Source organism: Equus quagga, chromosome 15 (genome assembly GCF_021613505.1).
Source record: "Equus quagga isolate Etosha38 chromosome 15, UCLA_HA_Equagga_1.0, whole genome shotgun sequence".
Classification (NCBI taxonomy): Eukaryota; Metazoa; Chordata; class Mammalia; order Perissodactyla; family Equidae; genus Equus; species Equus quagga.
This window is the reverse complement of record NC_060281.1, coordinates 56,085,262-56,098,283: the sequence shown is the minus strand read 5'-3', so window position 1 is coordinate 56,098,283 and position 13,022 is coordinate 56,085,262. Positions and strand designations below refer to the sequence as shown.

Sequence of the window (13,022 nt, the reverse complement as noted above, 5' to 3'; positions counted from 1 at the left end):
GGGGGGGTTGCGTTATCCATTCCTGCCAACCTCCTAACCATTTTACTAACGAAACCAAGCTGAGTGCAGTGAGAAATGTAATGGGCATGAATCCTCACAAGTTACCACATTCTGATGAAGATCTTTCCATTGTGTGTATGTGCGCTTAACTGCTGTTAGAACTAAGAAGGAAAGGTCTAGAAGGGAAAGACTTGGCATATAATCAATTTTCAAAACCTTAGGGACACATTTTACAGCCATCAGGATGGCCACTGTCAAAAAAACCCAAAACGAGTATTGATGAGGTTGTAGAGACATTGGAACCCTGGTGCACTGTTCGTAGGAATGCAAAATGGTGCAGCCACTATGGAAAACAGTATGGCGGTTCCTCAAAAAATTAAACGTGGAATTACCATATGACCCAGCAATTCCACTGCTTGATATAAACCCAGAAGAATGGAAAGCAGGATCTCAAAGAGGTATTTGTACACTCTTGTTCATAGCAGCATTATTCACAATAGCCAAAAGGTAGAAGCACCCCAAGTATCCATTGATAGCTGAATGGACTAACAAAATGTGGAATATGCATACAGTGAAATAGTATTTGGCCTTAAAAAGGAAGGAAATTCTGACATATGCTATAAATAGATGAACCTTGAAGACATCGTGCCAAGTGAAATAAGCCAGTCACAAAAGATAAGCACCATGTGATTCCACCTATATGAGGCTCCTAGAGTAGTCAGAGTCACGGAGGCAGAAAGTAGAAGGGGGGGTGCCTGGGGCCGGGGTGGCAGTGGGCGGGGAGTTAGTGTTTAATGGGTACAGAGTTTCAGTTTGGGAAGATAAAAAAGTTCTGGAGGTGGATGGTATGATGGTTGCATAACAATGTGAATGCACTTAATGTCACTGATCTGTACACTTTACAATGGTTAAAATGGTAAATTTCATGTTATGTGTATTTTACCATTATTTAAAAAATACTTCACACACACCCACAAACCTTAGGGACAAACTGTCTGGGTTTGAATCCCTGTTTCATAGCTTGCTAGAAATATGAGTGTGGTCACATTCCTTCACCAACTTGAGCCTCTGCCATCTGTAAAATGGAGATGATGATGATCCACACTTCTTAGGGCTGTTGAAGGTTTAAGAGAGACAACCCAGGTAAAGCATGGGCACAGTGTTTGGCACACACTAAGTGCTCAATAATGGCAGCTATTGCTATTGAGTCTTCGGGCATCGTGGTTGAGGGTCAGCTAGAAGCTGGCCATGGGCCATCTTGTTTAACTTGTCCTTTTTAACTTGATCCCAAAAATGAAACAATAATTTCTCAGTACCCATATTCACATCCATAAATATATGTACCATCAAGACCCACATACACTTGGAATAAAGACAAACAAACAGCTCTTGTCAGCATATTGATGACATGTATTCTAAATTTGTCTTTTCTGCTAAAACATAAGAGTCTTGTTTTGCCCCTAGGCGAATTGCATTTAAGGCAGAGATGTTTTACTTGTAGCAATAGTACCAAAAATTAGACATTTGTTCTCTAAGAGGAACTGCTGGAATAATGTCTTAGGTGTATTGGTGTTGTCTACGTAAGCTTCAGAGGAAGGCCCACAGGCATCCAGCCAGGTCTGTAGTTAAGGCAGCAGCAACGGCAGAGCGTGCCTCCACTCCCCATCCCTCAGTCTCACCCTCGTGGACCCTCCAAGGCCATCTCCCTGCTCCCCGCTGCAACCACCAGCACACCGCCTTCTGGAGATTGCCTGGGAGCACGTCTGATGAAAGCTCAGGGAGGCAAGGACAGGAGAAAAGCGGATAAATAATACTAGGGAGAGAGAATATGTGGACTTCAGACCTTTGAGACAAGATTTAGTGATGAAATCTGGCAAAATATGAATGCATGGTACCACAATCCCAATGAATATTTTCAGAACAGTGGTTCTCAACTGGGGGCAGGATTTTGCCACTCTACTCCTCACCCGCTGGGGACACACAGCGATATCTGAAGACATTTTCCGTTGTCACAATTCCCAGGAGCAGGGGTGCTACTGGCATCTAGTGGGTAGAGGCCAGGGATGCTGCTAAACATCCTGCAGTATAGGGTAGCCCCCACAACAAAGGATTGAGGCCTAAAATGTCAACTGTGCTGAGGTTGAGAAATCCAGCTCTCGAACAACCAGAAGGGATTAAAAGAAATCATTGCCGAGCTGAGAGAAAAATGAAAGAAAAGAGCTATTAAAATGGGATGGTTGGAGAGGAGGCCCAAAGAAAAAGGATGCCTTTTGATTATGATATGGCCTTTAACTTTATTAGTTTTATATTCTCTCTCACACACACACACTCTCACACACACACACCACACACTGATGTCCAGAGGCTAAATTTATTACATTTATTTATCTTCTTTTGCAATAGAGATATTAACATTTAAAACTGGATTTGGTTAGGAGGGAAAGTTTCTTTCTAAACTATCGAGACTTCTTTATTTAGATCTTCACTCTATTAGTCAGAACTTGTTTCTTGCTCAACGTTTGGAAGAAATTTGTCCAAACATGAAATCCTTTTAAACTGCACGATAGATTATACCTGGGAAGCAGCTTTATGGGCCACAGATTAAAGTGGGAGAAGGTTTGGAAGAGATGCACTAAATTCTCAGTGGAGAGCTGTGACAGAATAAGAGGCTCCCCAGGCAATCCCAAACCGCATCCTCCTATGTTCCCGAGACACTACCTTCAACAGAACAAGCAGCAGAATCTTTTCAAGCAGGTTCTGTGTCTGGCTGCCTGGATTTCAATCCTGTCTTCAGGAGACAAGCTACGTGACCTTGGGCAAGTTGCTGAACTTCTCTGTGCCACTATTTTCTCATCCAAAAATTAGGCATAATAATAGAACGTACCTCATAGGGTTGTTGGGTGGACTAACTGAGATACAGGAAAAACACTTAGCCCAGTGCCAGGGGCATTGTGAGCCCTCCGGAAGTGTTAGCTCTGACACTGAGGTTGATAAAGTGAATCACTGGCATATTCATAAAGGCTAAAGAGCAGAATATATTTTCTTTTAAATATAATCAGCTTTTGATGTCTCCGTGACTCAAAATAACCTTCAGGTTGTTTTTTGTTTGTTTGTTTTTTTGTTCTTCGTTTTCTTCTCCCCAAAGCCCCCCAGTATATCGTTGTATATTCTAGTTGTGGTCATTCTGGTTTTGCTGTGTGGGACGCTGACTCAGTGTGGCCTGATGAGCGGTGCCATGTTGGTGCCCAGGATCCAAACCGGCGGAACCCTGGGCTACTGAAGCAGAGCACGTGAACTTAACCACTCGGCCACAGGGCTGCCCCTTCAGGTTGTTTTAAAACTAGGCCAAAGGTAATTAATTTTCTTTTCCTCTACCCTGGAAATAAAGTCATAATTATAGTAGCACCAAAGAATGCTTACAAAATTAGAAAATAGGGTTAATGAAGAAAAAGAATTTAGATATTTACTGTGAAAGGAAGTTTAAGAACAAGTTTTGTGTTTACACAAATTCTAGGGTTTAATAGACATTTATTGACAAATGAAACTAAGAGGTATTTTTTGGAAGATGAGAAGGAATGCAGTCTTAGGGGAAGGGTGAGCAGTACAGAGGAGAGAAGTCTGAGCTTACAGAACATTGCTGGAGTTTTGGAGAGCTCCAGCAAGGACACTCATAGTTGTTCTGGTCCCTGGCTGCACACTGGGGGCAGTTTTAAGAATCCTGATTCCCAGCTGCACCCCAAACTGATTAAATCAGGCTCTTGGGGGCTGGAGCCCAGGAATCTGGATTTGTAGAGCCCCCATATGATTCCAGTGTGCAGCCATGGTTGAGACGTGGTACCCTAGACCAAAGCTTCTCAGACCTGAATGTCGTAGGAATTGCCTGGGGATTTTGCTAAAACTCAAATTCTTATTCAGTAGGTGGAGGAGGAGGGGGAAGAGGGGGGAACAGAAGGCTAAGACACTGCATTTCTAAGAAATTCCCAGGAGATAGCAATTCCTGGGATTCTATTTGGAGCTGTGTGTATCAATGCTTTGAAAATGGCTCCATATAAATCAATATATGACATCATTATAAAGTGCTACTGTTGTCCTTTGACAGGAAATTCCTTGGTTCAACACACGTATAATAAGCTACTGTAGCTAAGTGCTTCTGGAGGGATACAAAGATGAGTAAGTAGTCTTTCCCTCAAGTTGTTTACAATTCAATTGACAATAGATGGCATTTACTTTAGGCAGAAAATAAAACTTCCTGACTGTAAGTTTTCTGATGGCAGTGAAATAGGATGGGTATCGAAGAGTATTGAGGGGTATTTGGGTAGACGATATTAAGAGAGTTTCGTTTCAGGAAAGTAATGAACGAAGAACGTCTGTATGATGCAACAGAAGAGGCTGGAAAATTTAGGAATGAGGTGGAAGAAATGGACAGGAAAAGGAGACTGAGCAGCAGAGTCTTTAAAAAGGCGTCTATAGATGTTTGGGAAGATCTGGAGGTTCCTGAGGAAAGAGAAACTTGTTGCTGCCGGTGAGAGAACCTCGCTACTGGACATGAGGTTTTCTTCGGGAATCTTCCCTGGCCTATTTTATTCACTGGGCTTAGCAGGTAGGCTGCGCACATAAGCTCAGCACTAGAATTTCTCCAAAAGGCTCGTCCATACGTCATTTGCGTCTTCTGATTTTCAAACCACAGGTAATTTGCATCTGATTTACAAATGTTGTGGCCAACTTAGTCAAAGGTCAGTATCCAGGGATACTAGATCAGGAGTCTTTCTAAGCGTCTTCTCCTTACATCTCCACGACCTTCACATTATCAATCAAGGGTGGCGATCCAACATGAAGAGTGTTTAATTCATTCCTACGACGTCAGGGTTGGCAGCAGATGGACAGACTGCCTGGCTATTGGGAACTTCATCTCTGTCAGTCTCCCGTCTGATACCAACTTTGCCGAGCCTGGTGAGCACATCGCCAGGATTGCAAAATCTCTAACTGCTTATGAAAGTACAACTGGACCTGCTGAATTTTCACACTGCAGGACAAACCTGTTCCTCCTCACCTGCCTGCCAAGAGGTTTACAAACACTTTTGACGATCGTTCCCCAAACTTGAGCACAATTAAATTTTTAAAAAGGGTCTGTGTTCTTTTTGCTATTAAAAAATAATACCCGCACTCGATAAAAAAATTTAGAAAACATGGAAAAGTATAAAGGAGACAATAAAAGTCACCATAATCCCACTATCCAAAGATAGACCCTGTTAACATTTTGGTGCATTTCTTCCTAGCCGTGTTTATTACACTTGTAGGGGGTTCTGTAGCAAAGACAGCTTTGCCATCCTACTTGTTCACTTAATATTTTTGTTAAATAATGTTAAAAGGGGAAATTATTTTTCTTTCTTAGCCTACTCAAATCTACTAAAGAAAATAGCTCGTCTACGGTATGAATTCACATTGAGGGGGTCACTTCCTCCACTCTAACACCCTTCTGTGCTCATTCATGGGGCACAGCATTTGGCAAGAGAATTACCCTGCTCTCCAGGGGCTTGTGCAGAGGTTGTATTAGACTCAGGCAAGAGTGATTCTGTCCATGGTAAGGGTTAGTTAGGGTAGGGAGAATCTGCTCATTCTCCCTCTTGAAATATTCTTGGGGCTAAGGATATCCCAGGCTTAGAAAAGCAGCCTCCACTCCCTAAGAGAGGCACCGGTGCATTTGTCAAATAATCTGCATATTGTCATAATATTTGCTTCACCAACTGTATAATCCACCCTCAGGACATTTTCACGTCAAATGCTCGTCTTATCTTTTTTCTTTTTTAAGATAGGCACCTGAGCTAACAACTGTTGCCAATCTTCTTTTTTCTTTTTCTGCTTTTTTCTCCTGTAGAGAGCACTGTAGAGAGCGAACCAGTGATACCCTGGGCCGAAGAGGAGTGCGCAAACTTAACCACTCGGCCACGGGGCCAGCCCCTGTTCATCTTATCTTAAACTTGCCTTTTTCTTCTCACCTGTTCATTAACATTGATCCTCATCAGGCAATTCTCTCAATAAGCATTTATCGAACCCTGGCAGCAGTGGAATTTTAAGAATGGCAGTGATCAGGGCCTCAAACCCCTTCCCTGGGCGATGACTTAGACTAGAGATTAATGGTTTGGGGAGCCTGTGAGCAATGGTTCTTGTCTCTGGCTACCTGCTGGAGTCACCTGGGAAGTGTTGAAGCTGTGCCCCGACCAGGCGAATTAGCATCTCTGAAGATGGGACTCAGGCAGGTAGCTTTGAAAGCTCCCCCGAGTGAGTCCAATGTGCACCCAGGGTTGAGAACCAGCGCCACAGAGCCGTGATTTTCACCTAATTGGCTGTACATTAGAATTACCTGAGGAGATTTTTTTAAAAAATTAAAATGCCTGGGTCTCGCCCCAAAACAAATGAGTCAGAATCTCTGGCAACTGTGTTTTTTCAAAGCTCTTTCAGATGATCTGATATACAATGAGTGTTAAGAATCATTACTGTAGGCAATCCAGTGAATGAAAAAATCTAGATTTGAACCCATTTCTGGCTCTTTTGGTTTCAAGCCATGCATGGCTGAGCATGACGAGTTGCCTCTGGGAGGCCATCTGGGGTGATGGAAGCAGCCCTGGGCTGAGAAGACGTGATGGAACCTGAAGGTGTGGCAGCTGGCTTACTATGTAACATTCGCTATGTGATGGCAGACAAGTCACATAACTTCTCTGGGCTGGGACCCCTGCCCGCCTGCCTATGATTTCTACCACACCTAGCGCTTTTAGACTTTCTTTCTTCATTAATCGATGTTTTGCTGGTTTTCATTTGGTGAACAGTATATAAACATAGTGATCAATTTGTATTTACTTCTGAATGCAAGTATTAAAAATATAAAAAGCTATGTCACTGTAATTTTTTTCCAGTTATTCTATTGACTTTCCAGCTTAAAATTTGGAGACAAGTTGTTCTTAAAAAGAGTCTCTCAAAGGCCCTGGAGGGCATTATGCTAAGTGAAATGTCAGACAGAGAAAGACTCATATTGTATAACCTCACTTATATGAGAGAAAAAGCTAAAAAAGCTGAACTCACAGAAACAGAGAGTAGAATGGTGGTTGCCAGGAGCTAGTGAGTGGGAGAAATGGGGAGATGGTCAAAGTGCACAAACTTCCAGTTATAAGATGAATAAGTTCTGAGGATCCAATGCACAGCCTGGTGATTATAGTTAATAATACTGCTTAAAAGTTGCTAAGAGAGTAGATCTTAAATATTCTTACCACACACACACACATGAAGATAATTATGTGAGGGGATCGCGGTGTTAACTAACCCAATTGTGGTCATCATTTTGCACTATTATCAAATCACCACATGTTGTACACTTTAAACTTAACAGAGTATTATATGTCAGTTATATCTCGGTAAAGCTAGAAAAAAAATAGAGGCTCTCAAATATCATTATCTGAAGACATTGATAATCTGTTAGGTCTAAAATTCCATAAATTCATGATTTAATATCATGAATACACTACATGCTCAAAAATTTCCATTTTGGGGCCAGCCCTGTGGCCAAGTGGTTAAGTTTGCATGCTCCACTTCGGCAGCCCAGGATTTCAACAGTTCGGATCCTGGGCGGGGACATGGTACCGCTCGTCAGGCCATGCTGAGGGGGCATCCCACATGCCATAACTGGAAGGACCCACAACTAGAATGTACAATCATGGGGGCCGGCCTAGTGATGCAGTGGTTAAGTGCGCACATTCTGCTTCGGCAGCCTGGGGTTTGCTGGTTTGGATCCCGGGTGCAGACATGGCACCACTTGGCAAGCCGTGCTGTGGTAGGTATCCCACATATAAAGTAGAGGAAGATGGGCATGGATGTTAGCTCAGGGCCAGTCTTCCTCAGCAAAAAAGGAGGATTGGCAGCAGATGTTAGCTCAGGGCTAATCTTCCTCAAAAAATAAAGAAAGAAAGAAAGAAAGAAATAATAGAACATACAACTACGTACTGGGGGGGTTTGGGCAGAAAAAGCAAAAAAAAATTTCCGTTCTTTCATACCACATTAACAAAGTTATTAGGAAAAGCTGAACTATCTTAAACAGAGATGTCACAGAGAGCACGCAATTCTATCGGGGGAGCCAAGACTAGGGAGCAGTTTTACAAATAATTCTACTAAAAGACAACAGGGGACTACGGTTAGTAATATAAAATATTTGCAACAAGGCAAATGCCTGATTATGACTTCAAATTGCCATTCGGTTATACTTCTTGTTATAGGATATTAAAAACTGCCAAAGCACTTTCCCCCACCTGTCCCCCAGCCTAGGGTCAAATATTCATTCAACATTCCATTACATCCTGGTTGTACTGAAAAATAACAACCAGCCCATGAACTCACTTCTATTTTTTTGCTGAGGAAGATTTGCCATAAGCTAACGTCTGTGCCAGTCTTCCTCTATTTTGTTTGTGAGTTGCCACCACAGCATGGCTGCCACTGAGTGAGTGGTGCAAGTCAGCACCCAGGAACCAAACCCAGGCTCAGAAGTGGAGCACGTTGAACTTAACCACTAAGCCACAGGGCCAGCCCTTGAAATCACTTCTCTAAAAAAGGTATTTACACTTATCAAAAAAAATTTTTTTCAGGCGTAGAGTAGGTTTTCTCCTTCTTAAAAGTGTATTTCTAGAACTATTAAAATCTTGCATTTATAAAATAGTTGATAAAACAGTTCCTCTAGGGGCTGGCCTATGGCCTAGTGGTTAAGTTCGTACACTCCGCTTCAGCAGCCCAGGGTTTCGCCAGTTCGGATTCTGGGCACGGACATGGTACCGCTCATCAAGCCATGCTGAGGTGGCGTCCCACATGGCACAACCAGAGGCACTCACAACTAGGACATACAACTATGTATTGGGGGTGTTGGAGGAGAAGAAGGAAAAAAAAGAAGATTGGCAACAGATGTTAGCTCAGGTGCCAATCTAATCTTTAAAAAAAAACAAGCAAAAAACTCCCCCAAAAACAATTCCTCTAGATTGTACAAAAAGGGTGATACTGAGACTGTTGATCATAAATCAATGACTTGGTTTATGACATGGATCAGACTGGGCATCTTCCTCTCCTGCTGCATCAGGGGCTGGCCTCTTCTGGCTTTAGCATCTCTGTTTTCTGCAAGCGAGTCTTTAATTTCTGGGTTATTCACTTCGGCTTGTTTCCCTTTTGCTCCTCTTTTCCCTTTGTCTGCACTTTTTTTGCCTTATATATATATATATATTTATATGTATACATGTATATATGTGTATATATACACATACACATATAGTTACATTTGTATCAATTTCAGCGTTTGCAGGAGCAGGTTTGGATGATGTCTGGCCTATCTCTCCTTGGGCTCTCCCTTTACTGCCCCTTGAGCTGGATGGCCCTTTCTCCTGCGCATCCTGGCAGAGGCTGTGCTGGGCAGCCTGGGTGTTTGTGGGGACAGCACAGCGAGAGTCTTTGCAGAGCTGAGCTGGCTGGACATGGCCACTCTTGCCGCCCCTGAGCTGCTGGCACCCTTGTTTTCAAACTTTGTAAAAGCACCAGCACTAGTTTTTACTCATGAAATCTTGCGTGGAATCCTGACATTTAATAGCGATAGAGGAGGAACTGGCCTTGTTGAAGTGGGGGTGGATTTTTGTGGAATGCTGATATATTTAACTTGAAAAATCCACCACTTTAGCATGTAATGCTGCCAAGTCTTTTACTTTTGAGTATGAAAAATGATACAAATCCTTTTAGGGTTGAATTTTTTTTTTTTTCTTTTTTTCATAAAGAGGAATTACTTGTCACTTCTGCCAATTCTTGAGATTGTAGAAAATAAGGAAAAGGGGTTAATTTGGGTTCTGCACTCAATTCCAACGTGTGGGGGGGGGGGTGTAGGGAGATTTCTTCCACACCAATGAGCAATTCTCCCACACCAGCTGGGTGTCCTACAATTTACCCAATTCGGACACTATCTACCTGGAGAAAACGTCAGATCTCACAGGTTAAAGGTCCCGTAAGCTTCGGATGCCAATCACAGGCCCAGGTTGTTCCCTGTGCTTCAGACCTGCTGACTATAAATCAGAGGTTCCCACAACCCCCTCCTTGGGTTTGATTAATTTGCTAGAGAGGCTCACAGAACTCAGAGAAACATTTTCCTTACTAGATTACCAGTTTATTATAAAAGGATATAACTCAGGAGCAGCTAGATAGAAGAGATGCACAAGGCAAGGCATAGGGAGGGGTGCAGCGCTTCCACGCTCTCTGGACAGATCCTTCTCCCCGAATCTCCACGTGTCCACCAACCTGGAAGCTGTCTGAACCCAGTCCTTTTGGACTTTTATGGAGGTTTTTTAACACAAGCATGATTGAGTGAACCACTGGCCATTGGTTTAATTGATTCAACCTCCAGCCCCTTTCCTGTCGCAGAGCTGATGGGCGGGGCACCTGGAAGTTCCAACCCTCTAATTAATCACATGGTTGCTTCTCCTGGCAACCAGCCCAGGCCTTAGGTGGGATCCGAAAGTCACTTCATTAACCTAATAAAAGACACTTTTATAGTTCTCACCACTTAGGAAATTCCAAGGGTTTTAGAGGTTCTGTGCTAAAACCAAGATGAAGACCAAATAGATATTTCTTATTATAAATCACAATATCACAGAGGGGAATGCTGATCGAGAAGCTTTAGGAGCTAACAGCTTTCATAGTCTGCCACTAAAGTGGATGGAGGAGGGCCCTGGATGGCATGCCTCAGGAAAGAGGGCAGCAGTCAGATCTGCCCTGGGTCCCTATATTGTGTTTGCCTTCTTGACCCATAAGTGCGAGGTAGAGAGTGAGAGGAGCGTATCCTTCTGCGTAAGAATATGACTGTGACACAGTTGTATAGACCTGGTCATCCCTGATGATCAATCAGGTACCAAGACCAGTAAAATCTACCCACTAAGCCATCCCTATTTGGTGACCCCTGACCTTGATTAATGACCACTCTTCTGTGTTCATTGTTTGCCAGCAGGTTAATAAGGCCTGTAATGATACCAGAGAAGAAGACAATTAGGAAAGTACAGGCGAGATGACCTCATGATCTGCAGAGGCCTAGACTTTTATCTGGCCAGTCCGTTTGGGCTCTGTATTAAGCGTACACCCGTATTTCCTTTAATTACCTAGGACTAGTTCCTCCTCTCCTGGGGAAGCTCACAATACTTGACTCATGAACAGGCACTCTTTCTCCTAATTATTAGTCTTCTATCCATCTGCCACTGTCTTTAGAGAAAATACAGTTTTGAAATTGCCTATTCTTTTATATAAATTCAATTGCCAATGAAATAGCCATGAAATTTCTATGTAGGCATTTGCAGTAAACTTTATTTTGTTTTAAGGATTGGCACCTGAGCTAGCAACTGTTGCTAATCTTTTTTTTTTTTTAGTTGCTTTTTCTCCCCAAATTCCCCCGGTGCACAATTGTATATTTTAGCTGTGGGTCCTTCTAGTTGTGGCATGTGGGACGCCACCTCAACATGGTCTGACGAGTGGTGCCAAGTCTGTGCCCAGGATCCGAACCTGTGAAAGCCTGGGCCGCCAAAGTGGGGCGCGTGAACTTAACCACTCAGCCACGGGGCCGGCCCCTGCAGTAAACATTTTACTGAAGTATGTTATACATGTGGAAATATATACGAGTCATAAGTGTACAGTTGGATGAATTTTCACACTCCTGTGTGCACCGTGTCTCCAGGTTGAGAAATGGAGCATTACCATCACCCCAGAGAGCCTGCTCTTCAGCCCCTCCCAGTCACTCCTCACCCAAGGTAACACTACACTAATTCTAACACCATAGGCTAAAACTGTCTGTTTTTGAACTTTTCCATTTTCACAGTTAACAGTTTAAATCTGCTGTAATGTCCAGAGAGCTTCCTTGTTAATATTTTTATCTCGGCAATCATAACTCTAAGGAATGCTGTTCAGTTCACCTTTTCCCTCAGTGCCTTGTGGTTGGACCAGCTTGATATAAAGCCATAGAGCTCAAGGGTTGAAGCATCTTCCCCACAGACAGGGTCAGTCTTTTGGTTTAATCGTTTGACCGCTGAGGAAGCAAGATGTGCTGTGAATCTCTCTTTAGCAGCTGGTACATTTCACCGCTTATTTGGGGATCAAATTCAAGACACATAAGTTTGCATACTTTTATTTTGTGCACTCACAGAATATGCATGCGTGCACTGATACACACACAGCTTCCTGTTCTTTTCCTGCCTCGATTTCTCTTTTTTCTTGTTTTATCCTCAGTAGACACCCTTCTCCACCCTATGCTATCTTTGCATACAAACCTTCCTCGGCACATCCTGCTCTTCAGAATTGGTCGCCACTGCACACACTGCCCTGAACTGATTTTAGTATTTATCATACAAAATTGTATCATACATACAACATCAGAGAATCCTTTTTTCACTTCTGCTTTTGGTGTAAAGACTATAAGAAATCTAGACCTGGAAGGGGAAAATGAATAGTAAAACCAACTATCAGAATGTGTGACTTTTTGATTATCAGCCTGAGGTTGGAGCCTGAGTTTTTGTTGAATGAGGATGTCTGTGTTTACACATTTGTTTGCTGAAGCCACAGGCATCCCATTCATTAACTCATCCTTTAATTCATTTCCTGAGCCCTATTATGTGCCAGGCACTGAGTTCGAGGCCGGACTGTCCAAGGAGGACGTCTGTTCCTCACACCCGAGGGAGACTTGGAAACCCACATGGAGTATTTATAGGGCTGACCTTTAGAGTACGAGAAACACCTAATTTCTTAAAATAGAATATTATTGCTTTTAATTATGCCCTGCACATCTAAGTGGTTTTTGAGGGGATGAAGATAATAGTATTGTGCATGTTTGTCTATAATAAATCAGTACAAACTTTGGGTTGTTTAGATTTCAATGAATTCAGATCATTATTACTTTTTAAATTAAGCCTAATCTCTTTGCCAGTTAAGTAGCAACACTGTCCTGTAGTCCTTCTGGGCCTGATTGTTTCTGGGGT

The 13,022-nt window shown here is 42.8% G+C and overlaps 1 long non-coding RNA gene across 1 annotated transcript; it reads left to right on the top strand.

Annotated features, from left to right (window-relative positions):
* Window positions 1-3,253: 3,253 nt before the first annotated feature.
* Window positions 3,254-6,829, top strand: LOC124226884 (uncharacterized). The gene is made up of 3 exons (XR_006885393.1): window positions 3,254-3,351; window positions 4,100-4,170; window positions 4,346-6,829. It is a non-coding gene; the product is annotated as an uncharacterized LOC124226884 (long non-coding RNA).
* The last annotated feature ends 6,193 nt before the right edge of the window (window positions 6,830-13,022 follow it).